The 27,995-nt window shown below is 41.2% G+C and overlaps 1 long non-coding RNA gene across 1 annotated transcript; it reads left to right on the forward strand.

Annotated features, from left to right (window-relative positions):
• Positions 1-9: 9 nt before the first annotated feature.
• Positions 10-27,995, forward strand: LOC135290012 (uncharacterized). Its single transcript, XR_010352767.1, has 3 exons — positions 10-93; positions 27,250-27,366; positions 27,860-27,995. It is a non-coding gene; the product is annotated as an uncharacterized LOC135290012 (long non-coding RNA).

Consider the following 27,995-nt stretch of genomic DNA (forward strand, 5'->3'; position numbering starts at 1 on the left):
AGGAAGAAGCTGTGTTTTGAGATTGAGAGAAAAATAGAACCTGATGACTCTTCACTTTGGTTTCTGTATTCTTGTGGGCAAAGCCTTCACCTTGTGAGTACTTGTTGTGCAATCCAAGAGGAAACCCACCAGGGCAAACAAGTAGGGGAAATTACTTTGCCATGTTTTTTGCTCCTAACATATTTCTGTATTTTTTCCCATGAAAGGAACTTTTATTTTATCTATCAATATCCACACTTCTCTATGTGGATAATTTCTTTGGAAATAAAAGAGTTTGGGGGAATATGTGGGAGTTGCTATTGCTCTTTTTTTTTTTTTCATTTTTCTTTCTGCAGGAAAAGGTGAAGTAGTGGCAAACCAAATCCCATTTATAGAGCATTTCGTTCACAAATTCTTTAAGACCTTTCTTTTCTGGTTAATGGAAGTATTTGATCTGATCCAATGTCATTATCTAGTCTTCAGTGATAGCAGATCTAGACCATAATGAACTCTGTTGATCCAGACAAAATGAGAGTATAATAGCAGAGTAATTTAATTGTGAACAGCTCTTCAGTTAAGTAGAAAATGATATTTAAAAGTCAGTGGTTGGAAGCTGAAGGCAGAAAAATGATACCTAATTTCTAGTGTGATTTATCTACACACTCAGAATAAATGAGATTAACAATCGTAATAAATGTAAGGATTCTCTGGACCTTGGGATTCTTGGCCTGGGACATATTTCATCCACTTCTGGATGCCTATGATGCATCTATATCCACTTCTCAGAACTCTGTGTCTTGGTTTATTTTGGGTGAGGATCCAGGCAGCACCAGGGTGTGATTCAACCAACTAAAGCCAGTCACTTAATTTAGGATGAAATAAAGAAAGCTCTAAGGCTCCAGTGGACATTTTGATCTTATCCCCACCAGATGTAGAAGGACCACCAGGTGACATGACAGACACCTAGGTGCAGGTGGGTTATTTCTGTCTCTGAAGACTGAGTCTCTGAAGATCTCAGCATAAATTACATTCTCCAGACCAGCCAGTGATAAAGAGCCTGAAGGAAAGTGGGGTTTTAGTTGTCTGTTGTGGAGGAGACCAGAGGACATGATCACCAGCACCTTCTGAGTGCAGAATATGTGAATCACCAGTGAGTAATTCTCCAACTGCTGTTGAACACTCTGCTGATCATTTTGGGGCTTTCACTATGATTTCCTCCATTCCCAATGATTCATCTCTACCCTGGCCATGTTTTCGAATGAAGACCCATGGAGAGGCTGCTTTTCTTGTTTTGGGTCTTGGCATGCTGCAGGAAAAAATGAAGTACAGAAGTGTGTAAGCACTTTTCAGTTCATCCTGGTGCTTTTTTCTGACCGATGCCAGCAGAGATATGAGAGTCATTGAAATCAGCACCATTTTAAGCAAGTTTAGGGGCATGAAGGTCACTGAAATCAGCACCATTTTAAGCAAGTTTAGGGGCCTGCCCAGGCAGAACGACTCACAACATTAGGGTCTCTTTTTCTATCATGCACTTGATAACGATCTTCTTGGACTTGACCTCATTAGTTATTTGTTCCTTGCAGGCTGTGTCCAGTTTCCCACAAGAGCTGTTTGGCTGATGTGTGTGTTTGTGTAAGAGTTTACTGTGTGCCTTGAAATTGCTCCCCTTGCCAATGGACCCTGCCTGTTGTGTCCCATCTGGCTCCCTTGCTGTGGCCATACACTGTTCCCCACCTGCTTTGGACACAAGAGACTTATCAATGTGTGCAGAGTGCCATACTGAGACACTTTGGCTCCCTGGACATTTCCCCATTGTGCATTCTCTCCAACCTTTTTTTTACAGATGCTCTTTTCAGGCCAATGGTATGCCTCCCAACCATGCATGGTTTTCCTGGACATCCTTCTCCCTGATACCATGATTTTTTCCTGTCTGTCACCCTGCTGGTTCCCTGCCACCCTTCCAGCTGGGGTGCAGTAGAACGAGTTGGCATCAGGAGTATTTGCCTTCATTTCAGCACCAACTTCCCTTCCTGTCTTTTTTATAAAAAATATGGACAAAAACGTTTTAACAGGGCCTGCAGTGACAGGATAAAGGGTGACAGTTTTAAATGGAAAGAAGGTAATTTATATTGGAAATTAGAAATTATTTACTATGAAGGTGAAAGAGGTTGCCCAGGGCAGTTGTGGATGTCCCTTCTCCTGAAGTGTTCAAGGCGAGATTTGCTGGGGCTCTGACCAGCCTGGTCTAGTGGAAGGTGTCCCTGCCTGTGACAGGGGGTTTGGAACTGGGTGACCTTTAAGGTTGCTTCCAATCCAAACTATTCCATGATTCTATCATAATATATGTCTCCTAAAGTTTCCATCATTTCTGAAGAAACTTCCTGGGTTTTCTTCCCGACTCTTAATTTTTCTTATTGTTTCCTTTTCTTCCTGCATTACCTAATGTCTCAATACTACATTATCCTATACCAGATAAAAACATCTTGTGCCTTGCATTTCTTCTCCATTAATACAGAAGTTAAGGTCATCATTGTGTCCTACTTTCCTTGCTGTCTCCTGACTCATTAGTTTATTGCCAAATTCTCTTTAGAAGTTTGTAATTCTTCCCAGCGCTGGCAACAATCCTATCACTACAGTCGAATCTCTAGCAGTTTAGATTTCTTTTCCGTCTGCTCTGACCTTCGCACCTTGTGGAAAATGTGTTTGTTTCACTGTTGTTTTTTTGTGAGTGTTGCAACAAAATAGTGCCCTTTAATTTTTGTTTCACTTGGGACTTTTTCACATCTTCTCTGTTCTGCCAATAAATTGTGTCACATCCTGTGAGGATTTAAACCTATTCCTTTGCTGAACTCATAGTTTTTCCCAGACTGTTGTCTGCATCTGAATTTTACTGGTCTTTTCATTTAGTGTTTTAAGAAGTCTTCCTTTGAAAAGGTATTCTTTGAGTCATTTTGGTTTCTTTCCTTCCCCATGATCTATGGTCTTTATTTTTCACACTTCTTGCTTTCTTCAGTGTCTTCCTCATTAAATGGACTTAATTCCCAACAGCTTGCCACAGGCACCAAGCTAAATTTTGGGACACAATACACACCTGGGGGTCACTTAGTGCTTCCCTCCCCTTCCTTGGCATTGCTGGGTTTCCTCCAAAGTGCTCCAAATCCTTCTGACTGAGACCAGAGCACACTGTTCCTCATTTTTTTTCCTTCCAGTGCTGAAACCACAGTGATTAGTGGTATTGAGTGGGTTTGTTTCAACACAGTTTCTCTGGGCCATGGGAACCATAAGCATAGAAAATTGAAGTGCTCACACCAACGCTTCCTCCAGTTGTGCTGGAATAACATGGCTCTCATTGATTCAGCACTCACTCAGGTGTCTGTGCTTTCACCTGTGTGCCTCAGCCCAGATACATATTCTATGCCCTCCTCTTTCTTTCTCCCTTTATCTAGGTGTTTGATTGTGAATTGATGCAAACATTTCTTCAGGGAGCTCTGCTGGCAGCAATATCTCAGCCATGTGATCCCAGTTGCCCCACATGTGCTGGGGGAAGGCATCTCCTAGAAGATTCCCACATGGGATATATGTTGCAAGGTGGGGTATTTGAGAAGAAATTCTGCTGGTTTATTCCACTCTTGTTTTTCCATTCATAAACAAAGCCTGCCTGATATTCAATCCACTTGGAAGCCTTTGTTTGCCAAAGGATGTTTTACTGTCTCTTCAAATTCTCATAAACCATCGAAGTTGAGCAAAGCAGCACAGTTAAACCTCTCAGACCATGTTGTTCTGTCTTCAGTGAGTGCTCCTGAGCAGGAGCAGCAAAATTTCCTACCACTTGAAATATGCAAAGAGTACCTCTAATATATTCATGAAAAATAATAAGCTACCTGCAAATGGAGCCACACCTGTTTCCTCCAACCAGAGGAGAAAGTGGATTAAACCCTTGCCTCGTTTTTCCACAGCTCTTACAAAACACTGAGTACCGTTTACAGTTGGGAGCCTGATTATCGTTATGCTTCTTTAGCTCAGGGAAAAAGAGCTTTTCCTGGTGTAGATTATATTTGCATTTATATTTATTCATTTGCATACAGATTTTCGTACCCTATTCTTGAAAGGTAAAGATATTCCAGCTCTTTTAAAGGCAATAACAGTTCATTTTATGCCCTGTTCTCCATAACAATAATTGCTATAACTCTGAAGTTCCCCTGGCATTTTAAGGGCAATAAAGAAAGGGGCGGATGGAAAAAGAGAAGAAAATTCTCCTATTAATTGGTGAGACTCCAGGGTTCTGATCTGCAGTGTTTTACTCCTGTGAGTAATCTCATTATCCTTGGTAGGACTGGTTGCACAGAGGCAGCAGGATCATGCTCCAGAAGTCCAGCCTTTAATCAAATCTACCTGTTTAAAAAGAACACATGGTTGCCTTTCAGTGGGAGCCTTTAGCTCTGAAATGAGGATGTAAATTAGCCAAAATGCCTCAGAGGATGGAAAACTTCATCTGCCAGCTTTTCCCTCTGCTGTTGCTGAAATGAATCCATTGGTTATGTGTGTGTGTGTACATGTGCAGGGGAGTGATGCTTTGCTTTTTTTTCCTTTCACAGAAATTCAGATGCCCCTTTAGAGAAAAATATCTCACCATGTGTTTGAAAAAAAAAATCATTATAAAGGGTTGTGTTGTATGGATGCAGTAAAACAGATATAAATCTTTAGTCAGGAAAATAAAAGAATAGAGGGCTTAAGAGAAACTATTTGAATCCTAGTAAATGTATTCAGATCCTCTAAATGTGAGTTAGAAAAGCAAGTTTTTGAGATACTCTTCCATTCAGAATCAGATTTAGCCCAAATTCCAAATTTGTTGCATAATAAGAAAAAAAAAATCATTGTGTTTTTTTTATAAATGTGAACAAATGTTACCACATCATCTGTAGCTATCAAATGGGGTAACACAGAAAAATAACACAATCTTTCCTACACTGAGAAATAAAATGCCAGGTGAAAAACCTGGCAAAAAAGATGCAGAAAAACCTGGCAGAAAAGATGCAGAAAAGCTCTTTTTGTCTCAGAAAGATTTAAAATAAGACCCCAAAGCACTCTTGGTATTTTTTCCCCCCATAAGAACAGACACAAACTCAAGTGGAAAATTAATGAGTCACAGCAGAAGTTGGGCTCTTCTACTCTCTCTGTCCCCTGCCTGCCACCTCACCAAGCATCCAAGTTTCTATCCATCTTCTGCCACCTCCCTGGAGGCCTTCAGGAGTAACTTGAGGGAGGCTCATCTCGTCCCCCTAAACTGATTTTCTACTGCTGTGGGTGAAGCAGTAAACTACACAGAGAGGTTTCAATCCCCCTTTTGAGGCATTCCTCCCATAGCAGAAGTCTAGAGCCTTTTAGAGCATTTTGCTACTCAGCTGCTGACACACTTCCATTGACAGCTTTGTGTTCCAGCCACCATCAGGGATGGCAGTGCAGGTGTCCTGTGCAGGAGAGTCAACGTGGAGAGCAAGGGGAGGTTGTGATTGACCTTTTGAAGAGCATCAAAGAGCAGGACAGGCATTATATTATAACTTTTAGTGCCTGGATGCTCCTCCTGCCTTCCTCTTTGAAACCATTTTAAGTTATACTAACACCAAATGAGGATCTGAACTCCATTCTTAGGAAAAGCACCAAACTTGTTTACAAAATAATTGACTTGGCTTCCATCCCAAGAAAAGCATCATTTTCTTTTGGTTTCAGTCAAGCTAAGTTCCTATTATGGTTAGCCAGGCTTGTACAGTAAATATTTGGCAACTGGCAGTGTGGTGTTGCTCAGTGTGAACTTGTGCTGCGGTTGCTTACACAAGACCAAGGCTGGGCCAGCTGAGTGGCTGCTGCTGTGGGACAGTGCTGGAGAAAGTGCAGTGAGTTGGGGTGGCCACACCAGCAAGGCTGACTCATGCCATCAGCCTTGCCGGACTCCACACCAACCATCCAGACCCTTTTCATCCTGTAGGAATCTGTCTTGCAGTCCCTGCAAATTGTAAACAGAGGATTTGAAGTGGCTTAAAAATGCCAGTGGTACAAAGCAGGTGGGGTGTGAACAGTGCATCTGGTGGAGACTGGAGGAGAAGCTGCATGGTGCCATGGCTGTTTGCTTTACCCAAGACTGGTCTGTAGCTGCTGGTTGTTCTCCAGCACTGAGCAACATGACATCATCCACTTTCACATTCAGATTAAAGTGGAGTGCTTTAAAGAAATGTTTACCTCATTTGTTTGTTTGTTTGTTTTTGAAAAAAAATTTTCTTTTTCAGATTATTCTTTTTATGCTGAGTGTGTGCATGTGAGTGAATTAGATATGTGCTTCATGGAACAAAACTGTGCATAGCACATAGCATTATTCCATATATACAACTTCATTCCCATTCACAAAGAAAGAGGGTCAACCTCCTGCAGCCCCATGACAGACCTGGCTTCTCACTCAGTCTGTAGAGATGACAAATTTCTGGGCAGAAGTAGATTCAAGTTTTAAACAGATTTATTTATTAAAAGTTGATGCAGTCTTAACACATCAATGACTTAATTTGGATGCAAATATGTTCAAGAAACATCTGTCAGGATTGAAAAAGGCTCAGATAACTCTGTCTTGAGCATGGAGATAAAACCATCTTAGGAAACCTCCTAAGATGCCTTCCAACTCTTGATTTCAGTGGTAACTTGATCCTTTAAATTGACAGTAATTTTCCCAGGTAGGGCATGTATACACAATCCCTGGCATCTTGAGGGCAGTTTTTTGTAACAAAGAAGGTAAAGCTGACTGAAGTGCAGCTCCAACATGCAGATGAGCTCAAAAGCTGCTGCAAGACAAAATATCTCAATTTTACTAGGCTAAAATCTGGAAGATTTTGGGTCATTACCTGCTACATCACTCCCGTCCCTGATCTCAGACCCATCCTCTCAGACTTTCACTTCCTCACTCTGATTTGGTTATGCCCATGGTGTTGAAACACTCTCTTCTGTGTATCTCCTCCTGCTACTATTAGTTCCTTATTTTTTTTCTGAAATCTCTTACATTTGTTTATAGATGAAACCCTCTGAACTTCCCCTAAGCCACCACCTCTGCTTGTTTTCCTGTGGAGACCTCTTTCATAATTTTACTTTTCCCGCTAATTTTAAAGCTTAATATTCCCTTTGGTTTCTCTCCTGCTATTTCCCTTCACCCTGGAGTTTTCCAGTGTATAGCTCATATTATTTTCCTGTCTTTCCATTTTCCTGGGGCTGCCTACTACAGAAGTCGATGTCTTTCTTTTCTCACAGTCAATTTAATGGTTTTTTTGTTCACACAGAACGGTTTCTTCCCCCTGAAGCTCATGTGGGCTGTATAAGTGCAAATTGTTTCAGTCCATGAAAGAAAGTCTCCCCAGACTGAAATTTTTCCTAGCTGCACTAATTTTCCTGATAGTTCTCTAAGGTTTTAATCTGTGCTTTTCATAGGGAATCTTGATATGAGGTTGTATTATTTTAGTTAACTAACCTTGCCTTGCACAGGACAGGTATTTATGGAACTTGCTTGGCACATGAAAATCCTGAGCTCCAGCCCATGACTGGGGAAAACAAAAGATTTGGACTTTGGTCATCTCTGTCCAGCATGAGGGCCCTGCCCATGACATTACTGACCCAGCTGAGATGGGAACCTCTCAGAGGTCCAAGAAAATCTTCTAGATATTGCAGAAGAGTCCTGGTGTGAAATGAGAGAAATCTGAGAAGTGGAAGTGGTTTGGGAAAACTAATTCTCACAGAGCTGCCACAGGGCTCACATCCTCAGCTGTGCAGAAGTCATCACAATGTGAGGATTGGTCTGGTTGGCTGCTAATTTCAACCTTCTCACAGAATGGTTTGGGTTGGAAGGGACCTTCAGGATCATCTGGTTCCAATGCCCCTGCCATGGGCAGGAGCACCTTCCACTAGCCCAGGCTGCTCAGGGCCCTGTCCAGTCTGGCTTTCTCCCAGACTTCAGGGCCACTTGCAAAGTAGTAACCTGAGCCTTTTCCCTAATATGTTCATGACACCAATTTTCAAGTCTAATTTGCCTTACTACATAGGATCACAACTGCCTTCACACTTTTTATTTCTCCCTGCTAGGAAGAATCTCAATTTTTCATTACTATTACTCTTTTACATGAACATTTCCTTCGTCTTTGTCAGTTTATGCAATAGAGTAAAATTGCTGTCAGGATCAGTAACACATCCTTTGACAGACCCACCCAGGCAACCTCACTATCCTATCTAAAAAGAAAGTAATTAGGAAAAAAAAGTGTCCAGTTTTTCATCAGCCACTGAAATGAACCTGTGTTTTAGACAGAAATACTGAAAGTTTAAGTCTGCTTATTTTCAGTTAAAGCAAATCAGCCTGTGTTTCCTCTTTATTTACAGGTGAAACCATACATTTTCCTGCCAAACAAATCTCTGAAATACTTTACTGTCTTTAAATAGTTTTTAATTTTGTTTTGTTGTTTGTTTTGATTTTTTTTTTCCCCCATCCTGTATTTCTGTAATGTTCCAGTTTTGTGCTTGTTTTGCACAGGAATAAAGAAAGACAACTCTAATTTATGTGTTTATTTTTAAAAACTGTAAAGTGCAGTGCAAGATGCAAAGGACAGTAGAACTGGTTTATGCATGATTGGTCCACTTACAGGTTACCATGTTTCTGGTCCATGCCTTTAAATTTTTGCATAAGTGCCTAAGTGCATCCCCTGTTACTAGAACTGGAAGGATGAAGAGGTTCTGCCTGTGTTACATTAAAAAAATGGTTAAATTTCAGTAAGGTTATTAACCTGCAATCTTATTCCCCCTTTGACATAAAGATGAACTAATCCTTACATAAAACTCTGAATTTCTGTAAAAATATGCTGATCATAAGCTAATTTTTCCTTTTGTTTTCTTCTCTCAGTTGTTTTACTTTTATTTTCATGACTGGAACACATCAGCCCTTTGCCTGTGGGTAAACAGCTAAGTTGTATAAGATCGAAACAAACAACATTCATTGCAATAAAAGCACAAGCGGATCTTCTGAGCCTCATGCATTCAGAGTGAGATGGCTTCATCCTCCCCTTCAGATTCCCCCTTTGCCGTAGCTGTATCACCCACTGGTGAAATAAAATTGCACGTGCTCCTCCCAGCAGCATCCCACTGGTCTGGTCCAGAGTGGCAGGAGGAGCCGTGGGGTTCGTGACCATCGCCACCAGGACAGCCCAGCTGCCAGTCAGGAATCTGCTCACCCTCACTTTTCCTTCTTGTCCCCTGGCTTCGAGGCTGCTGACAGTCACTCTTTCTGCTTCACCACTCTCCTCCATGGCAGGGGAAGGGTGCCTTGTCTGCCGCAGGGTTTCAGGAGCTGATGTCTCTCAAGGCTTCTTCAGCAGAAAGCTTTTGGCATTTGCAGGGTGCAGCTCCATCACTGAGCTGAAGTAGTAAAAAGGTTTCCAGAGGCTGCTCTGTGACATCTGCTGCTTAGACTTCGAGGCATTTGCAGAGGTGAAATAAACATAATATTATCTGACTAGAAAGCAAATCCTTTCTCTTTAAAGTTCATGTTAAATGCAAAGTGCAGTGGAAGAGGAATGAAAGCATCAATCCAGATCATTTACTGTTACCCCTAAGGAGCAGATACATTGTCCTTTTTGTTCAAAGGATTGTTGTACAGCTATTAAAGAGCATTCTTGGCTTCATGGGAAGGAGGCGAATGTACCCCTGTTGTCATTAATTATTGATAATTGATGGCATATTTAATGAGTTTAGAAAATGATCAGTTCATTCATAGTAATCTCTTCTGCTTGCCCCCTTCAGATCCTCTAGGAAAAAAAACCCCAACAGACAGCAAAATGGAGCCACTAAAATTCAGGATGACTAATGGCACTTACATAGTACAAAATGGCAAGATGAAGACACAGTTTCTGTGAAGGTTGTTGTTACTTAGATAATTTTAGAAATACAGGCAAGTTTCTTTCTTTTTTTTTTTTAAAGAAGAGACAGAGACAACAATAAAATGCCACACCTACTGAAATTTGTTCCGTTAACTTAGATTTGAGCATGCAAATAAAGGAAAAGAATGAGGAATTAGGTATTCAGAAAGAGTCCCCATAAAGGCTGGTTAAGGTCATCATCAAGAATGAGGAGCCTGTTCCCAAAGGGGAATCCATGCTGAGAGAGAGGGGAATTGCCCTCTCAATGTCTTTAGTGTGGAGCTGTTTGGGGTGCAGCTTTTGTGCTGTCTTTACAGTCCACAGTAAAATGGGTCACTGGCTTGTGACTGGGAATCCTAATGCTTATCCCAAACAGCAGTCACCACTGTTAAAATGTCAGCAAGGATGATAAGAAGTATCAGATATTTGGGGGCAGTGGGAAAGGCAACAACAGTTTCTTCTCTTTTATTTGCAAAAATGGGTTCTGGCAGTTACACATCCACTGAGGATTGATTTGCTCCTTAGGAATAGAACAGGAAGGAGGAATAATAGGAAAATATTTTATGAAGTGTGACAGCAGATGGGCTATTAAGCATGACTCACTGTGTGGTGTGCTGGCAAAGTCTTGCTCATGACCTTGTGACTTGGTGGCCACTTCAGCAGAGGTTACAGACTTGACAGGCCACCTCTGCCTGGCAAAGGTGAGCCTCAGTCTTGCAAGCATCATGCTGTTCTGAGACTTGTGGTGCCAAAAAATGTGTTATCTGAGTCAGGGAAGCTGAATTATGTGAATAATTAAAATTCCTATCAAGTTGACTGTTGTGCACTATGTGGATGGTGAAGTTAGCTCAGTCCACAATCACTTCATCAGTCTTTTAAGTTATCAAACCAAGGGGCCACTGCTACAGGTGGAGATGTTAAGCAGGATATCTCACCCACATATTAAGTAGGGGTAAGTGAGGGGAGGGTTGAATATATCAGAAAGGTGACAAATGCAGTGAAAATGCCAGAGCCACCTATAAATTGATAGACCCATGTTTAATTTGACCTTTAGAAATCAAATGAGAAGACCTCAATATGATGCACAGTAGGGAATGACCCTGCCATAGAAAGGGAAGGTACAGACTGATCTGGTACTTCTTGTTGGTTTTAATTTCTGTATCATGGATGACATCTTAAACATCAAGTCTTCATGAAGCCCAAGGACCACTGGTTTTAGAGTGACTGCACCTTCCCACCATGGCACAGGAGACTATCAAAGGAAAAAGAGATGTAACTGGTGTCAAAGCTCATATTTGGTGCTTGTATTACAAATTACCTAAATCAGCCTTTCTTCCACCATCTGCTGAAGCAAGCAGCCAGAGTTGTAGTCCTGTAGCTGCCTGTGATATTTTCAGTTCCAGGTGCATTTAATTTTGTTTACAACTGCATTGCACTTGCTCAGACAACCCCTTGCACCTCTTGCCAGTGCTTTGGAGGTGATGTAGTTGTGTGAAACAAGGAAATTACTATTCTGTTATTACTTCAGACTTTATATAAGAAAATATAAGAGGCATGAAACAGCTTGTATCTTGCATATATTTGGTGTATTATGGAAATCAAATACTTTTACTTTCTGTAGACTGGGGAAGCTGTGTCTCCTTTGCCTTAGAGGTGCAGTTTCTGTGTAGGTTGCTCCAGAGGCCACTGGTGCTGAGCAGAGGAAGAAGTGTGTCCTCTCTCCTGAGCACCATAAATAAGTGTAACTGAATTATTATGAGAAGCCTGAAACTTGCTGGAGAAACCTCTTGGGAGGATTAAGGATGAAGCAGCTCCAGTGAGGGCAAACCTGAGGGCACACCTCTGCTGAAGGTGCAGCACAGAAATTTGATGTCAGGACAGGCAGGTAAGGGAGGTTGGGAACAGCAGTAGCACCTCTGGATTCCTAGTTCTTTGAGAGAGAGGGGAGTTTTCCTGCCCTCCACAGACAATCTACAGGCCTCCAAGAAAGAGGGAAGAAAATCTCAGCATCTTCCTCCTCAAAAACATACTCCTGCAGTGAGTTCAAAGGGAGTTTGAAATATTCTTTACAACACCTATAAGACCTGAGGATTCAGAAAGTTCACTTTGGCAATATTTATGAAGCCTGAGTAGCTTAGTGAAACTCACATGCCCGTGTTTTCCAGATCCCTGCACCAGGTGGATATTTTGATTCAATGCAACAAATCAGAGCACTCTGAGTTCAGTGAACCTCATGAAGCTGTGACATGTGCACTCCCAATGCATTCCTGGAGTTAGGGATTATTTGGAATGGTGCAATACGGATGTCCTCCTGCCACTGGGAATTCTCACAAAGGTTGTCCCACAGCAGTTGCAAAAAATTTGGGCTGTGATATTCTTGGGTCTTACCCCTGTTCATAGCTAAGCAGCCCAGAAGAATATGGAGGAACAGAAGGAAAGACATGGCTCTCCTCTGACAAGAAGGGAATGAGGGCCCTTTTGAAATAACCCTCCACTGTCTCTTTTCTCAAAATTTTATAATCCACTCTTGCACAAAGTCAAATTAAAATTATCTTGGGACAAGAACCAGCATCCTCATGCAGCCTCCTGAGCCACCTGAGGCCAGTGCAAGTGCCTGCTTTTCCTGATGCAGGAGGAATGCCTGTGAAAGCTTCCCCCTGTGACTTCAGCTGTGTAATCTGTATTCAGAGAGATGCTGCCTTTGGCTTCCTTTGTCTGGCTGCTATCTGTTCAACAGTGGCAAGGGAAATGCAGCAGACACAGCTGGAGGTGATGTCAAGGGGGGGAGTGGAAAGCCATCACAAGTGGAAGGCAAGAGTGAAACTTTAACTGAGACTCTGTTAGATGCTGTGAAAATGCTGTGTCCCTTCAGTAGAGCATGTATGGAAAATGCAAGAAGTTCCCTGTCCTGCATTTCATGCTGCCATGTGTCTCTGCAGGTTTCAGTTCCTTTGCACATAATGAATCCTCTTACTTTGGCAAGAGGGGATCCCCATGTAGGATGCTATATCCTAGGGAAAACTGGCTTGCTTTCCTTTGGTTTCTTTTATAGACTCCATAGGAACCTTTTAGGACCTCAGCTTTCCTGGATTGCAGCCCAGCCACCATCACACGATGCAGGGAGGCAGCCTGCTCTGCAACCTCCCTCTGCCCCAGCTATAAAACAGGTTTTGAGCATCACTCAGCACCAAGGCCTTAATGAGACTCTCTCAGCCCTAATACAAACTCCATTGCTCAACAAGAGCTCTTACACTCTCCATCCTCTCAACTTTTGGACAAATACAAGCAGAACAGCTAAAAATAATTTATTTAATTGGGGGGTGAGTAAGTACAAATTGACATTTTTTCTCTGTTCCAGAAGTGGAGCAGGACCTGGCAGCAGTGTGTCAGTATGGGCAGCTCCCAACCCTTTAACAGCCAAGCCTCTTTTGAGCAGGTTGGCCATGTCCTCATCCCTTCCTGTATCCCCACTTTCCTTCCAGCCTGCTGACACTGAGCTAGCAAGACCACCTGAACCTCTTTGTCCTTTAGCCCTTTCTCGTGGGCTTCCTGTATGTGAAGACCTTGGAGCTGTAAGAACTCAAAAAACCCCAACAAACAATTCTTCATGGGGTAATCCATGCCCCATGCTGATAAGGCACTTTTATTTCACCAAGCTGTTGGAAACAACAGCTCTGTTATGTCCCATTCCTACCAAAAATGGGGCATCTGGGGTGGATGTGATTCCCAATAGTCAAGAGTGACACAGGATGAAGTCCTTAGAGGTAAGGATTTGACCTGTTTGAGAATGAAGAATGAAAAAATCATAAAGTAAGCCTGTGAAATTTCAGAAAGATTTCTCTTGTGAAAATGAGGTTAGTGCAAGGAGACAGCTTTGCCCAGCACTTACCTTCTGCAAATTTCTACCCCCATCAGCTGTAGTCATGCAAAAGAATGAATAAGTGGAATGAAGGACAACATTTTTGCACTAAATTCTTGGTTATCTGAGGATTTCCTCTGGCTTGAAAAGATAGCTACAGTCATCCATTCCAAGAATGTTTAGATGGGCTCAGGTAGGAAAAAAATAATCTCAAACAAATGCAGCAGAAAGAGCTTTAAATTGCAGGGAATGTCCTGACTGAAGAAAAAAAAATTCACAGGGGAAAAATCCAAAATAAAACTGCAAGAACAATGCTAATTAGAGATGTGTCAGGTGCTGGCTCTGGATTGCTGTTATGCTGCTGTGTGCATTCCAGGGACAATTGCCAGGCAAGAACTGGGGTAGATGTTGAAATCTCCCCATCATTTCTTTCCTTGAATTGACCCAGAGAAGTCCTTGGGAATGGAAGCTGGAGTGTAAGCCATGCTGAAGACTCACTGCCCCAGCTGGGATGCTATCTGCAGCTGTTTTCATTACTGGCTAAATTGCTGGAAATGCAATCCAGAATGAGAGGGAAAACCGAAATCTGTGGTGAAAAACTGGCTGATATTTTTTTACCTCTCACAAAATGGTAACTTCCCAGCTTCAGACAGGGCTGACAGCAGTGGTACTGTCAGAAAAGACTGCTGCTGGCTGTGCATCCTGCCTCACTGCAGACTGACAGGAAATTTAGCCAGAAATGTTGAGCCTCACAACTGTGCACTAGATCTACTCCCCGGGGTCCCCACCAGCTAATTAGTGCTCTCCTGCCATGAGCAGTGATCTTTTCAAAGTCCAGCTTTCTTTTTCTGTTAAAACCAAAAGGCTTTTGCAAGCAAGGACATTAGTTACAAGTGAAAGTTTCTTTTTAATGAAATTGACACCAAGTTTCTCCCTGAGATTTCGAACAGCTGTTTTGTCTATATTTTAATTTAAAAAAAAAAATTCTTACAGGTGTTCCTTCTTGTATTCCAAATAGTGATATCTGTAAATTTTTCCCTATACACACTGTTTATGAAAAAAACCAAATGTCAGGTGCTGTTGCCTGTCTGTCTTAGAAGAAATTCCTTCTGCTCAGAAGACTGACTTGTTATTGATCATGCTTGGGAAAGACCCTCAAGGGTTTGCTAGGTATGACTTACACTGTTTTCTCATCTGATCACTCAGCCTTCAGCCATTTGCTTTCTTATTGCTTCAACAGTGTGATTTTTGCTTAGTATTTGACTCTATCTTAATGTTAGGATAGAAAGCAGTGACAAAAATACTTAATTGTGTGCACATGCACATATATCTATGCATCTGAATATCAGCCACCAGATGTATAACAGGATTAATAAAGGAAAAACTGGGGTTTTTTTCTAGTTGAGCTGCTTTTTTCAGACTCTGTGATTTACAAGGGTGTTTAGGGCTCTGATCCTCACAACTCCTCCCCCTGCTTCCTACCTCTCTGCCCTGCATCCTACACATGTAAGGGGAGCTTGTTCTCAGTGGGGAGACAGCCAGGCAGGAGAAGGATCTGTCCTGTCCTAGCACACCCCCTGCTTTCCCCCCTCTTCCACCCAGCCTGTGCATCTCCATTTTCCATGGCTGTGGGTGAGTCCAGGCCTCACATCCAAACCTCTCTCTCTCAGCCAAACTCAGCTCTGCACTGACAGCCCCACTGCTCACTTCTGCTGTCATTTTGGATCTTTCAGGAGATGAGAAAATACTCACATGCAAAGCTGTAAACTGCTTGCAGTTCACCTGTCTAAGCTGGTGAAAACCCAGAATATTCTGCTTATGACACATCCTTTTAAGAGGGAAATATTTAGCAGGTAGATTAAGGCACTGAAGTGTGAGCACCATTAGCCACACTTGCTAAAAGAAAGAAAAAAAAGGTATAGTAAGGCAAAAATCCTATATTATGTAAAATATTTCCTGACCATCTTACCTCAGCCACACAGTAGAGAATCTAATCCTGTTAAAATTCATCCCATGTCCTTCTAGCCTCATAAGAGCCTCTAGCTTTATACACCTCTTATGAATAGTTCTCCAACAACTTATATTTCCTGCATAAGTTGAAGTTTTTCTTTCTTTTTCTAATTTTTTTACTATATGGTTATTTTTTTTAGTAGAGGGTTCTTTGTACACTAATGCCATTACAGAGATGATGAGTAGTTTGATTTACATGAGGTAAAATGGGGAAAATTGCATGAGTAAGACAAGCTAATGAAGCATTGAAGAAAGAAAATATTACTATGCTGTCAAAAAAAAAAAAAAAGGTACAACAAAAAACCTCTGTAGGCTGACAAGAAACCAGACAAGAAGACTTTCTGAGTAATAGATTTACCAGCAGTTGTAAGTCATCTTTAGTTTTGATAACATCTTCACTGGGACGGGGCCTGAACCAAACTTTTATGTTTGAATAACAGGATTGGGGGGATGTGGCTAAATAGGAACTTGCAAGTGTGTCACTGTTGGTTTAATGGATTTTCTGAAAATTCTGAGCCAAATGCGTCTTAGCTATCATGTTCAGCATTAGTTTTAGATGTTCTTTTTCAGTGGAAGCTTTAGGCTTACAAGGGGCAATTTCACTTACTGGAGTAGTGAGTTGTTAACTGCTCAGGCATATTTGTCTTGTTTGCAAGAAGCAGTGGAGAGTGGTAAATCTATGGACCTTGACTTAATTTCCCTGGAGTTGAAATGATAGTGGTTTGTTTTTTTCTTCCTTTGCTTCTACAATATTCAGCCTGTAGATCTTGGTGCTACAGTTTCTTACCTTATTGGCACAGATGAAAAACCTGGTGTGAATCACCCCCCCCCCCCCAAAAAAAACCCCACATTTAAAATAATTTTCTTAAAAACAGAACCAATACTAATGCTAAAAAACAGTTTGTAGGACAAAACTCAACCCCTCTGTGTTTTATACCTTAAGGGGAAACACTTCAGGGTCGGATCTGCTGGCTTGCACTAATGCCCAAGGGCTATGATCCAAAAATGCAATTTATTCCGCCTGATGGAAGCCTGCAGGTGTGGCTTTGTGTTTCTGTCCCAGGGCAGCGGCTTCTGTACACCTGTCAGAGCTGTGTTTCTCCCAGATAGTGCATTCATCTGTGTGTGTACCTCCTGCATCCCAAATGAATATGCTGGGTGATATTAGCAAGCATTTCCAAGATGCCCAGCCCTGCAGCATGTGTGTGCCAGGCTTGCAGGATAAATTGGTCAAGTGGGTGCCTTGGGATTTGCTGTCTTCTAGGCCAGATTTTTGATTTTTGACCCCTGTAAGACTGCCAGTAGCTCAGACAGCAGGGATTAGTGATGGACACCTGGGTGGTGTTTCTGCATTCAACCTTTTGGCAGCACTAGCAAGGGCTTTGGGACCCACCCTCACAGGCTCTGGAGGATCATTTTCTCCTCTCTGACTCACTGGCTGTGCTCTAACACCCTGCTGGGGCCACCAGACAGCCTAAGTCAGGGATGCTGCTCTGCCTGACCTCTTCCATACCCACCAGCCTGTCCCAGATTGACTGAGGAGTGCAGGCCTCTGGTTGCAATGTCCCTCAGGCTCTTCCTAAGTGCCCAGCAGACAGACCCTGCCCTGTTGCTTCCTTCTCACTGAGGGGATTGTGAAAAAGGAAGGAAATATTGCACAAAGACACGAAGGCAAAAAAGTCATCAGCACAAAGATGAGTCCCAGTCCTTGATGAGTTGCACTGCAACCTCTACAAGGTAATGATTTATGCTTCATGCCACTGAAGGCACCTCTCCATATCAAACGGAGAAAGTTCAGAAATGTTTGGCTGCACTTAGGGCACCACTGTCCCAGTTATTTTCAATATTGGTGGCTTTGCAAGTCAGGTCAACCCTTAACTGAGGTGCTTGTGCTGAGGCCGAGTTATCTGATCTGTTCATCTCTTCCTTCAGACTGGTGAGCAAGAAACTTAGAAGGATCCATCCACGTAGTTTCAGATTTGCATTAATATACCCATACCATTGATCCACATAACCTTTTTGCATTACCTTGTAAGAGAAATGCCAAATTTGTTCTGCCTCTTGAAAGTCATTCTCTTTCTCTTATTCCCATCACTGTAAGCTTTCTTCATATTTTTGTTAATTTATTGATAATGCTGAATACTTTAAACTTTCTATCAGCAAATTCCATTTACAACTTTTTTTTTTTTGTGATGCTATTAATGAAATTATTGTCACATCAGTCTTGAGACCAGTCCTTGAGGAACTCCAAAAATATCCTCTCTAACCCAAAAGTTCCACTTTGTGCACAGGCCACTGTCATCTCCTCATTAGTCAGTTCCTTCTCTACAATTTTGAATAGTGCCTCACATTTTAAATTTGCATTGTCACCACATCCCAGACACTGGAACCCGTCACAGCTGAAGTGTGATGGATCCTGAGGCACATCCATATGTGTCTGATACCTTTTGGACACTCCTTGGTAGCAAGCTCTGCATGTGTGTTGCAGACTTGGGAACATAACTGCCTAAATCTCAATTCTTGCTTCCTAATCCAACATTAATAATCTAGAAATGTGAAAGAAATCTTCATCCCTGTCAGAGTTTTGACTGGGTTTATATGGAATTGCAGTAGCCCTAGCTGCTGTGTCACTCTGTGCACTGATCACTGCGGACTGCTCCCTGGTCCCATTCAGCCAACATCCATTTAAGTTTTCTCTGACTTTCCCACCACCTGACTTCCTGCCCACCTCTTTTGGCTTCTGAAGAAATTTTTCCTTTGCTTTCACCCCCAAGAGTGATCCTCTTACAAAAAATTGGCAGTCAAGCTGAGAGTAAGACATTCATATGAAGTCAGTAAAGAGGTGATCTTTTGAAAGTCAGGTCTTCTCCAAAGATCAAAGAGTTACACTAAAACCACTGAAAACGTCAGTGTGAATGGACTTCATCTGGCCTTTTATATATGACTTTTTCTATACTGAACCCATTAAATGGCTGAACTGAGTGCCAAATCATTGCCTGACTGAAACAATTTTCAATTCTAAGATTTATACCAGGAGAGGTTCTGGGAATATAAACTTCTGTAATCTAATTCTTAACCAAAGTAAAATGACATAGCTCCTAATTTCAGTGAAGCTTTGTTAATTCATACCAGCTGAAATTTTAGGTCATTAATTTGACTTTTTTCTTCATCTCACTCCTCCCACCTTAAAACTTCCAGTAAGTCCTCTCCCTGAAGAATCACATCGATCTGGTAGGTCACAGAATTTTATAGAGTTTCACTCAGATATATATGGCTGGGAGAAAGGTTAGTCAAATATTTGTTAGAGGAATGCTGTATCTCCTGTGTGGAGTGACTGATTGGCATCAAGAGCCTTATCTCCCCCCATATCACGGAAGAGTGCACCAGGCTCAGTTGTCAATAAAATCAGTATAAAAGGAAGACACTGATGCTTTGACTGCATGAAAGCCTGTTCAGAGTCAGAAGAATAAGAAAGAGTAAAAAATGTTCATGTGGTGGAAATGGATAAGCAAGTTTGGTGCACTGCAGGACAAAAAAATCTACTCATAGGAAGAGTTAATGGATTTAGGATAAGTTATGCACTGGACAATTTTATCCTGCTGAGCTACTGAGTGGGACACATCTGCTATCAATGCAGGGACTATGAAACTGAAGCATGAAATATGCCCCAGCCAACACCATGACCAGATACTGATCAAGAAAGCAAAATAAACTAAGTTCTATGAGAAAAATGACAGATACAATTGGGATGGAGGGACAGAAGAAGGATATGTGGGTGTGTGAATTTCTAAATCTATGGTATACTTCCTGCTATGAGTATTTCCCCTACAAGTGGCAACTTTTTCATAAGTTAGAACTTCCATGGTGGTAGGATTTATGCTAGCTACATTGAGACTTGAACCAGTCTCAAATTAAAAATGTTATATTTTTATTTTTCCACTTGCATTTCTGTATATTTTTCATTGTGCTCTGATATTTAGAAGCCCTCTTTCTCAGGCTTGCTTTTGCTCATTTCCACTCAGAGTTAATTTGATTTTATTTGTGAAAAACAGATTATTTTTATTTTCTCCATCTTAAATACCATCTCTGCTTTTAATTGTAGTTGTAATTTTAACAAACCCCTTTACTTTCATTGAATATTTGGTTTGTTGGGAAATAGTGAATGTATTTACACCATTTCCTTTACATTAGTACTGAAAAATGAACCAAACACTGCATGTTTCTCAATTGAAAATAATGAGATAATTGATGTCCAATCAGAAAATGCAGCCACATTGAGGAAGTGATCAATGGGATAATGAAGAAGAGCATGTTACCCTGTTTTAGGCTCCCTTGCAAAAATGGACCATTTAATTATGAGACAGAGAACCTGTTTTTCATCTGCAACATGTATGATGGCATCAAGGCCTCTAGGTGCTACAGAAACATCAGTGATGCCCACAGAAATTGAAGCTTTAGTTTTCCATAGCCATACCTATGACAAAATATTCAGTGCTGGACACTTGTCATGTCCAAACAGTGTTGGCAAATAGAAAGTCCATCAAGAAAGTGTGAGGTCAAGTTCAGAAAAAACATCCTGAGTGCTGGGAACTAGAATGGTCAGATAAATCATATGAGATTTCCATAACTGGAGGCAGCTGAGAAACTGCCTTTTATTCCTCCAGCTCACATTTATGTGTAGCTACATGGATGGGAAGAATCCTCTGATACTGACCAGAACAGAAATCCATGTATTTATTGTATTTACATGAGCTTGAACTCACATCTTGAGCCTTGCATTTAGACTTTTTTGCCTTTGCTGTCTCTAGCAGCAAAGTTTTGAAGTATTATCCATAAGATGATGAAGTGAAGCTTGTGTATAGGCATATGAAAATCACAGATTTGCAGGAAAACTTACTGGAAATATCCAAGAGCTAAATGTAGCAATGTAGTAATGCCATTCAAAGAATAACAGGGCAACTGCAGGACAAACATCAAAATCTACTATTGGACTAGTACAAATTCCCCAAAGAGCGGTTGTAGCCCCCACTGCATGAGAATTTTAAAAGAAAATCAGACAAAACACTCAGAAACACAGTGTGGAAAGTGTGTCTTCTGTGATGGACTGGATGACCTTGCTGCTTTTTTGTTCTGCTTGTCTTAATCTTTGAACAATAGTGCAGTGAAGCAGTCACTGCTTTTCAAACACACTTCTGAGGAGGATACAAGAATCCACGAGTGTCCACTTGCTTTATGGCTCTCGTCCCTACTCTGTTAAGCAGCACTTAGACCCAACAATAGCTGTTCCTCAGCCTCTGCAGTACCAGGTACTTATGAATATCCTGTTGAAATTCAGGACTGGTTTCCCTTCTTGAATCCAGTAATGACCCAATTTTCTTATAGATTAAGGGAAAGGACAGCCAGCCTCTGTGTGTTATTCAGACAACCACAAAGGTGATGCTCTTTACTCCTTTATGATCTGGTATATTCTAATCTTGGAAAAAAAAAAACAAAAACAAAAACAAAAACATTATCAGAAATGGGAGGGGAACCCAGGCAAAATGGCATGCTACACATGACTCTTGAATATTGCAAGTGCTAAATATTTGGAAGGATTTTTGTCCCTTGCAACCTCAATCTCATAAAAGTCAAGCATTTTGAATACAGTAGTGATTAATTCAATGTCCCTTTCTAGGCAGTAGAAGGAGTGGTCCTCAGAGGGTCACTGGTCCTGCCCAGGAGTGTTGCCTTCTCTTTCTATTGAGTACAGAGCCTAGAAAACTGCCTTAGGTTTGTTGATGGCTGCCTCTTAGGATGGTTGCCTCTTAGATGGCTAATCTCAGATAAAATGAATTCTGCCCACCATTATTATTTTCTTGCTGTATGAATGGCCTTCTTCACTTGGATTCCACAAACAGCAATGAATAAAATTGTGTCTGGTTAAAAATAAAATATTTTTTATTCTTTTCTTGAATTTATTTGAGCTAAAGCTAAGACTATCATTCTGTCAAACCTTGATCACACTCATACCTGTGCATGAATGAGGTCTATGGATAATATCTTGTTCATAAAGAAATGCTACAGCCCCATCTGAAATTATTCATATTAAGGATCATAAAATATCTTGAGCTGGAAGGGACCCACAAGGATCATGGAAGTCCAACTACTATATGCGACTTGCAAGCTACTTATGAGATGGTATGAAGCAAGGTCTGAAGAAAAAAGGAACTGCTAGAACACACTTCTCTTTAATATAAAGGAAGTTTGAAGCTGCACTGGGGAGCCAGCACTCTGACCTCTGGCCACCCTTCAGCAGAAAAGTAGATCCAGTTGGCCATGGTTCCATGGCAAGCATCATCTCTTTGACTGCAATCATAGCATTTAAACTCCATGCCATTTGCAGACCTCCCAAAGGCTGCAGGTCTGATCTCCAAGGTACACACAGTCTATGCAGTTTTTATGCCACCTGAGTCATTGGAAGCTGGGTGTTTTGGAGAACATTATTAATGGATTTCCATTGAAAACCTCAGCAAAACAGGATTATCAACCTCTGTGTCTCACCTGTGCCAAATCCCCCCAGTCAGATGGCAATGGTAACAGTTCAACACCCAGTTTATGCTCCACTCTTGATGCAGTTGTTCCAACTCTTTATACCTGGTACCTTCTGTATGCTGCAGGTATTCACTGTCACCTTGAAGAATCCCTTGCCATGCTCCTGGGAGATGAGATTCTAGGTTTTGTGAAGGAATTTTGAAATGGTCTTTTTCAAATTGTATTGCTCAAAGATCCATCCTGGAGAAGGAGGGAAAATGTGCTTGTGAACGATACAGCTGAGCTGTGGATGAGGGCTTTGTAAAGCTCAGCAACAGATGACTATGGATTTGTGAATGACAGCTGTTGGCAATTCCTCTACATTGGATAGTGGTAATTCCTGCAGCCCCTGCAATTCTATCTTGGCTTCCCATGGAGATTTCAGTTTCTGTATTTGTGTGTGGCCATTGGTTTGATACAATGCATATGGGAGAGGAAGTTATTTAGCTGTACAGTCAATTCACCATTATCCATGGGTGGATTTTGTCTATAAGCCCTGCAGTAGGTGTTGAGAGATCCAGACCTGAACCACCCAAGCCATCATTTACTATTGCAGACACATGTGCCTATGCTGCTCTCAGAGCCAGTGCTGGTCTCAAGTGTTGCTATACTTGCAATTTGCGTGGCACTGAGCCAGTTGATAAATCCCATTGCTTTAAATTAGATCTTGAGGTCTCTGTCCAGCACTGGTTCATAAGCAGCAGAGGTGTGTGCAGCACCCTGTGACAATCAGAGGTTTTATGTGCCCCTTGCTGAATGTGAGGGTGGTCCCACAGAGCCATCATGAGAGCCTTTGTTCATCACCCCCAGAGCTTGCTTCTCAAAAAGCAGCTTGTTTTGGTTCAGTGCTTCATGTTGTGCCTCCACTGAAGTTCTTCTTTTGCACCATGTTGGATTGGAGGCCTCCACAACGTGTAAGGATTGTGACACGTGAACCACCCCTGCCAGCATCGTTACCCAGGCGTTTCTTTCACCCAGGATATCCCTGCCTTATCATTATGATACCAATTTCTCATAATCCTCCTATGTGCTACGTTACTGAATGTGTTGTAGGACAGGAAGGGATGTACACTGCCATTTGTACTACTACACTGCCTCTTGTACATGGTCAGATCTCAGAAGGGTCCTCACCACTGATTGATCTCTTAGCCTTAAGATGTATTGTGCAGTTAAGGAGTGCAGGCCTGAAAGGGGTCTCTTGTGTGCAGGCAATCACATTATATAATCCCTTTTATGAACTGATTAAACTCAGACTTAAAAGTGGTTAATATGTTTTATGCCCAAATGTTCTCACATAAAGGTTTTTCTAGTAAACTACTGCCCTGATGTTTAGAGGTTCTGCAGTCTTTCATCAAAATCAGTTTATACTCATTTGTTCTTGGAAATACAAGCAGATTTTGAACCAGGCATTGTGCAAAACAGCAAGTCCACAGGGACCTTGCTTGAACTGCCTAAAATGTTGAGGTTGCAGGGACATGACTATTTTTCTTCTGTTGAGTAAGCAGAAGGCAGCCTACAGCTAAGCTCAGATCTATGAAAAACCAAAAAAAAAACACAACATCCCTTTAATTTTTACCTTTTTAAAATGAAATGAAGCCACTATGACTATTCAAGAAAGTAGGTCTACTGAGTAAGTTGTTGTCACCTTCACAAAGCAACCTGGACTGAGTGATTTGCTGCAGTCAGAAAAAGTCTCTATCCGTCATCTGTCTATGTCAGTCATTCTGCTTATTTATTCTGACCACTTAAGTACCCGTGCACCTTGAAAATCATAGAGGAAATGAAGCATGCTCTGTGTGATGTTTTTTTCTTGGGAACCTTTGCTGAAGAGTGAATGGGATCCTGGATGTTACTGTTACCAGGGTCCTTCACTGATGGCAAGGGGTACTAGGTCAATGCCTCGGTGATTCAGATTTCCATATCTATATCCTTCATAAATTTTACCAAAATGAGACACAACAGCTCACATAGGGAGGTCACGATTCTTTTTGTTTCAAGGTACTAAAACAAAAGTGTGGGGAGAAGTTTTACTGCAAAACTCTGTTCAGTCATGGGAGAACCAAACACGATACAAAGTCTGTAACAAGGGAATAATGATGGTGGCAGGTACTAAATTCCCTCCAAATGTAGTGTACATGACTGGAAGGACATGAATAAACACCAAGAGAGGATGTAGAATTCCTTTCTCAATTTCTTTTTGTTCTTTTGGAAAGATGGCAGCCTGATTTGCCCCAGACATGAAATATTTTGATTCTGTCTATGGTAGGATAGTGCTAAAGGAGGGATGAAGGAGATGAAGGGATGTGTGATGCTGTAGAGGAAAGTGAGGCAATAGTGTGACCACAAGGTCATCTCTATCTCTCTGCTTTGGAGGTCTCCTCCCATCACAGTGTTGACATAACCTTACAATCAATTTCCCAGGACATAAAGATGAGGAGGTGAAATCCTCAATCTGTTCAGTTCTTTAGGTGAACCAATTCACTGATATTTAGAAATTTTAATTTCACTCAACTAAAATACCCAGGTAGGATAAAATCTAAGCATGAGCTCTAGGAAACAGGGCCTGTTTCAAAACATTGCTTCTGAAATTGCAAAGGCTGGCAGTAAAATAAGATAGGTAAATGTAGCACATTTGTCAGGAGTTTTAAAACAAGCACCAGCTAGATGCTGCTATTTTAAAGCTAAGAGTGAAAATGATTTACAGAAGCAATGTTTGGTTGTAAGTGACTGAAAAGCATGTCACTCATTCTACTATAGATGGAGGCTGTTTCTTGATCTCAACTGCTTTTATTTAATTTCACTTCAAATAATCCTAGCATAGAGCTTTTTCTCATGCCTTCATTTTAAACTTTTTTTTCCCCCACTGGCCATTTGGTTACCAATCACTGTGACAAATTCTGTCTTGCTAAATGATAGGCAATATATTTTTCTCCCTTGGAATTCTCCCTTTTTTCTCTCCCCTACAGAATTCTATTTGCCAGAATTTCATCCATTCATTAATACATACACTGAGTACCGAAATATTATAAGCAGGTTTAGGTTCAGTGATTTCAGGGAAGGCACACCCATAGATTCCCCTTCACAAGATAGCCTTTATATGGGAGAAATGGCCCATTCTTTTAAGATAGAAAGGGCCATTGTCCTGTCTTTGAAATATCTCCTGTTTGGTACTCAGTGAAGATAAATTTGAGTCTTTCCTTAAATTACTTTTCACTCTGAACTGATGTGACATTTATCTCTGCTAGAGTGTTGACTATATGAAAAGCTGAAGCTTGTTTAAAGAATGCTGCCAAACAAGAAAGATTGTAATCCATCTAATTACTGAGCTAGGATGTGCCAGTGCTGCAAACTTCAATTACCACCATTAAAGCATCAATTGAAAGCTTCAGCTGATTCCCAGAGAGTCAGACACTTCCAGACATTTCATGCATTATACAGATGTTTTGCTGCTCCTTCAGTCACTAATGGTTTGCTATTTTGAACATTTGGGACTCCTGTAACACGAGAAGTAAGCTCCAGATGTAGAGAGATTTCAAGTGAATTCTGCCGCTTTAAACCACATTTTGTCAATTGTTCCCCCAGTAGGAACTGATGACCTCATGCTGGATGCCTTTTATTTTTCCCAAGTGTTATAAGATAAATTTGCCCACAGGGTTACTTACAATTCCTGAGAATCCACATTTCCATGGATATCAAAAGCTCACTACTACAGTGAGGTCCCTGGAACAGAATTATGTAGGCACACAGATCCCTTTGTAGCCTCAGCTGCTAATTCTTTATATGTCAGTGTTGCTGTCCACACATTTAAAGAATAGCTCCAAAATAGCAAAAAAGGCCCCCATGTTTTGAGCAAAGCTCTGGAAATTTTGTGGGCAACACCTTTTGAGATAAGTTCCCCCTTGTTTTACTTTGACATGACTGTTAATAACTCAGTTTGATGGATTCCCTTCTGGCAATGTGCTCTTAAATCAGAGCTGGGTCAAAATCAAAAGAAACAAATCCTTCTGGAGTCTAGCCTTAAAAAAAAAAAAAAAAAAAAAAAAAAAAAAAAAAAAAAAAAAAAAAAAAAGAGCTAAACTTTAAGCTGAGCATTGAGGGAAGTTTCAGAATTAAAAGTCTATTTGAATCAAAGAGTCAAATAATTTTATTTTGAAGACATTGAGACAAAACTGTTCTATTTCCAAAACTGTCACTTTTCAGATGCAAATCATCCAAGAGAGGTCACAGAAGTCATTGCTTCTGTGTCACTTATGTTGCTTATATTTGTCAAGGGCAAAATTTGCACCTGTGCAGAAGAGCCAGCTCCAGAGTTAAATCAGCATTTGTGGGCTGCCCAGTGACTTTGGGCACTGCTGACTTGTACCCAGCTCTCCAGAGAATATCCCTCAGGAAGATTACACTGCCTGGAAAGTGGATGTGACTGCAGGCTGAGGCCCTATATCTAAAATGCTGTGTGGAACTTTTGTGCTTAATATTTTCTCCTTTAAGAACAAAATTATTTTCACTGACAGCCAATTAGCAGCTGCCTTCTGTATCTGTGTAGTTAATCCCCACTTGGTCTTTAACTGATTTTTCCAGGAGGGCTCCTTAAATAAATACCAGTGTTTCTGAGGACATACTAAAAGAACGTGAAATTTATTTTTACCAGGGTCTGGGCAGTGGGAGTTTGTGGCCACAATTATCACATATTTCTGGTTGCCAGCTCATCTTTCCATCTCTTCCAGGTACTGCTGAAATGGATTCAGAAAATAAAGGGCGAAAACTCCCACTGATGAGGAGATATTTCAAGTGTAGATGTTTCATGTCATGAACAGCTTTTACTTTTGGGCGATGGTCCAAAGGAACAAAAATGCTAAAACACACAAGGCTGCCAGGAAGTAATTGTCTGTTGGTCTCTTACAGAGTGATTTCATGAGGTGCTCACACGAGACCAATTAGGAGAAACTGCAAGAGTGAACACCCCAGTATTCTGCAAGTAGTGGAAAGTAGCATTTTAACAGCACAAGGACATTGGTAAAGGTATATAAAAACTGGAACTGGTTCCCCAGAGAGGTGGTAGGTGCCCCATCCCTGGAAAACATTCCAAGCCAGGTTGGATGGGGCTCTGAGCAACCTGATAGGGTTGAAGATGTCCCTGCTCATTGCAATGGGAGTGGACTAAATGACCTTTAGAGGTTCCTTCCAATCCAAACCATTCTATGTTTCAATGGAAGTATGAAGCCTGGTGACTTTAGAAATACTGAGTATAACTAACTATTCCACAGATATGCCACACAAGGCATGACAACACATTTTCATTCCATCTTTCAATTTACGATAGCTGAAAATATAAAAATGAGAAATGGTAGAGGGCAAGCATGCCCAACAGCTCTGTAAATGTTCTAGTAATATCCAAAAACAATGGCAGCCACTTCTGGCAAAGAGGGGACTGCTAGCAACTGAGGTTATACCACAGAAGAAACAAATGGAAACTATTGCCTAGTAAATGGGTCATTCTTATTTTTAATGACAGGTGGTAGAAGAATTGCCCCAAGAAGAAATTAGTATTGACAGCAGTTGAGGAAATGTAATGCCTTGTAAATACAGAAATGCAAGAGCAACTCCACAGCCAAGATCCAGGTACCCCAGGATTTCCATCTCTGACACCA

Source organism: Passer domesticus, chromosome 1 (assembly GCF_036417665.1).
Source record: "Passer domesticus isolate bPasDom1 chromosome 1, bPasDom1.hap1, whole genome shotgun sequence".
NCBI classification, from domain to species: domain Eukaryota; kingdom Metazoa; phylum Chordata; class Aves; order Passeriformes; family Passeridae; genus Passer; species Passer domesticus.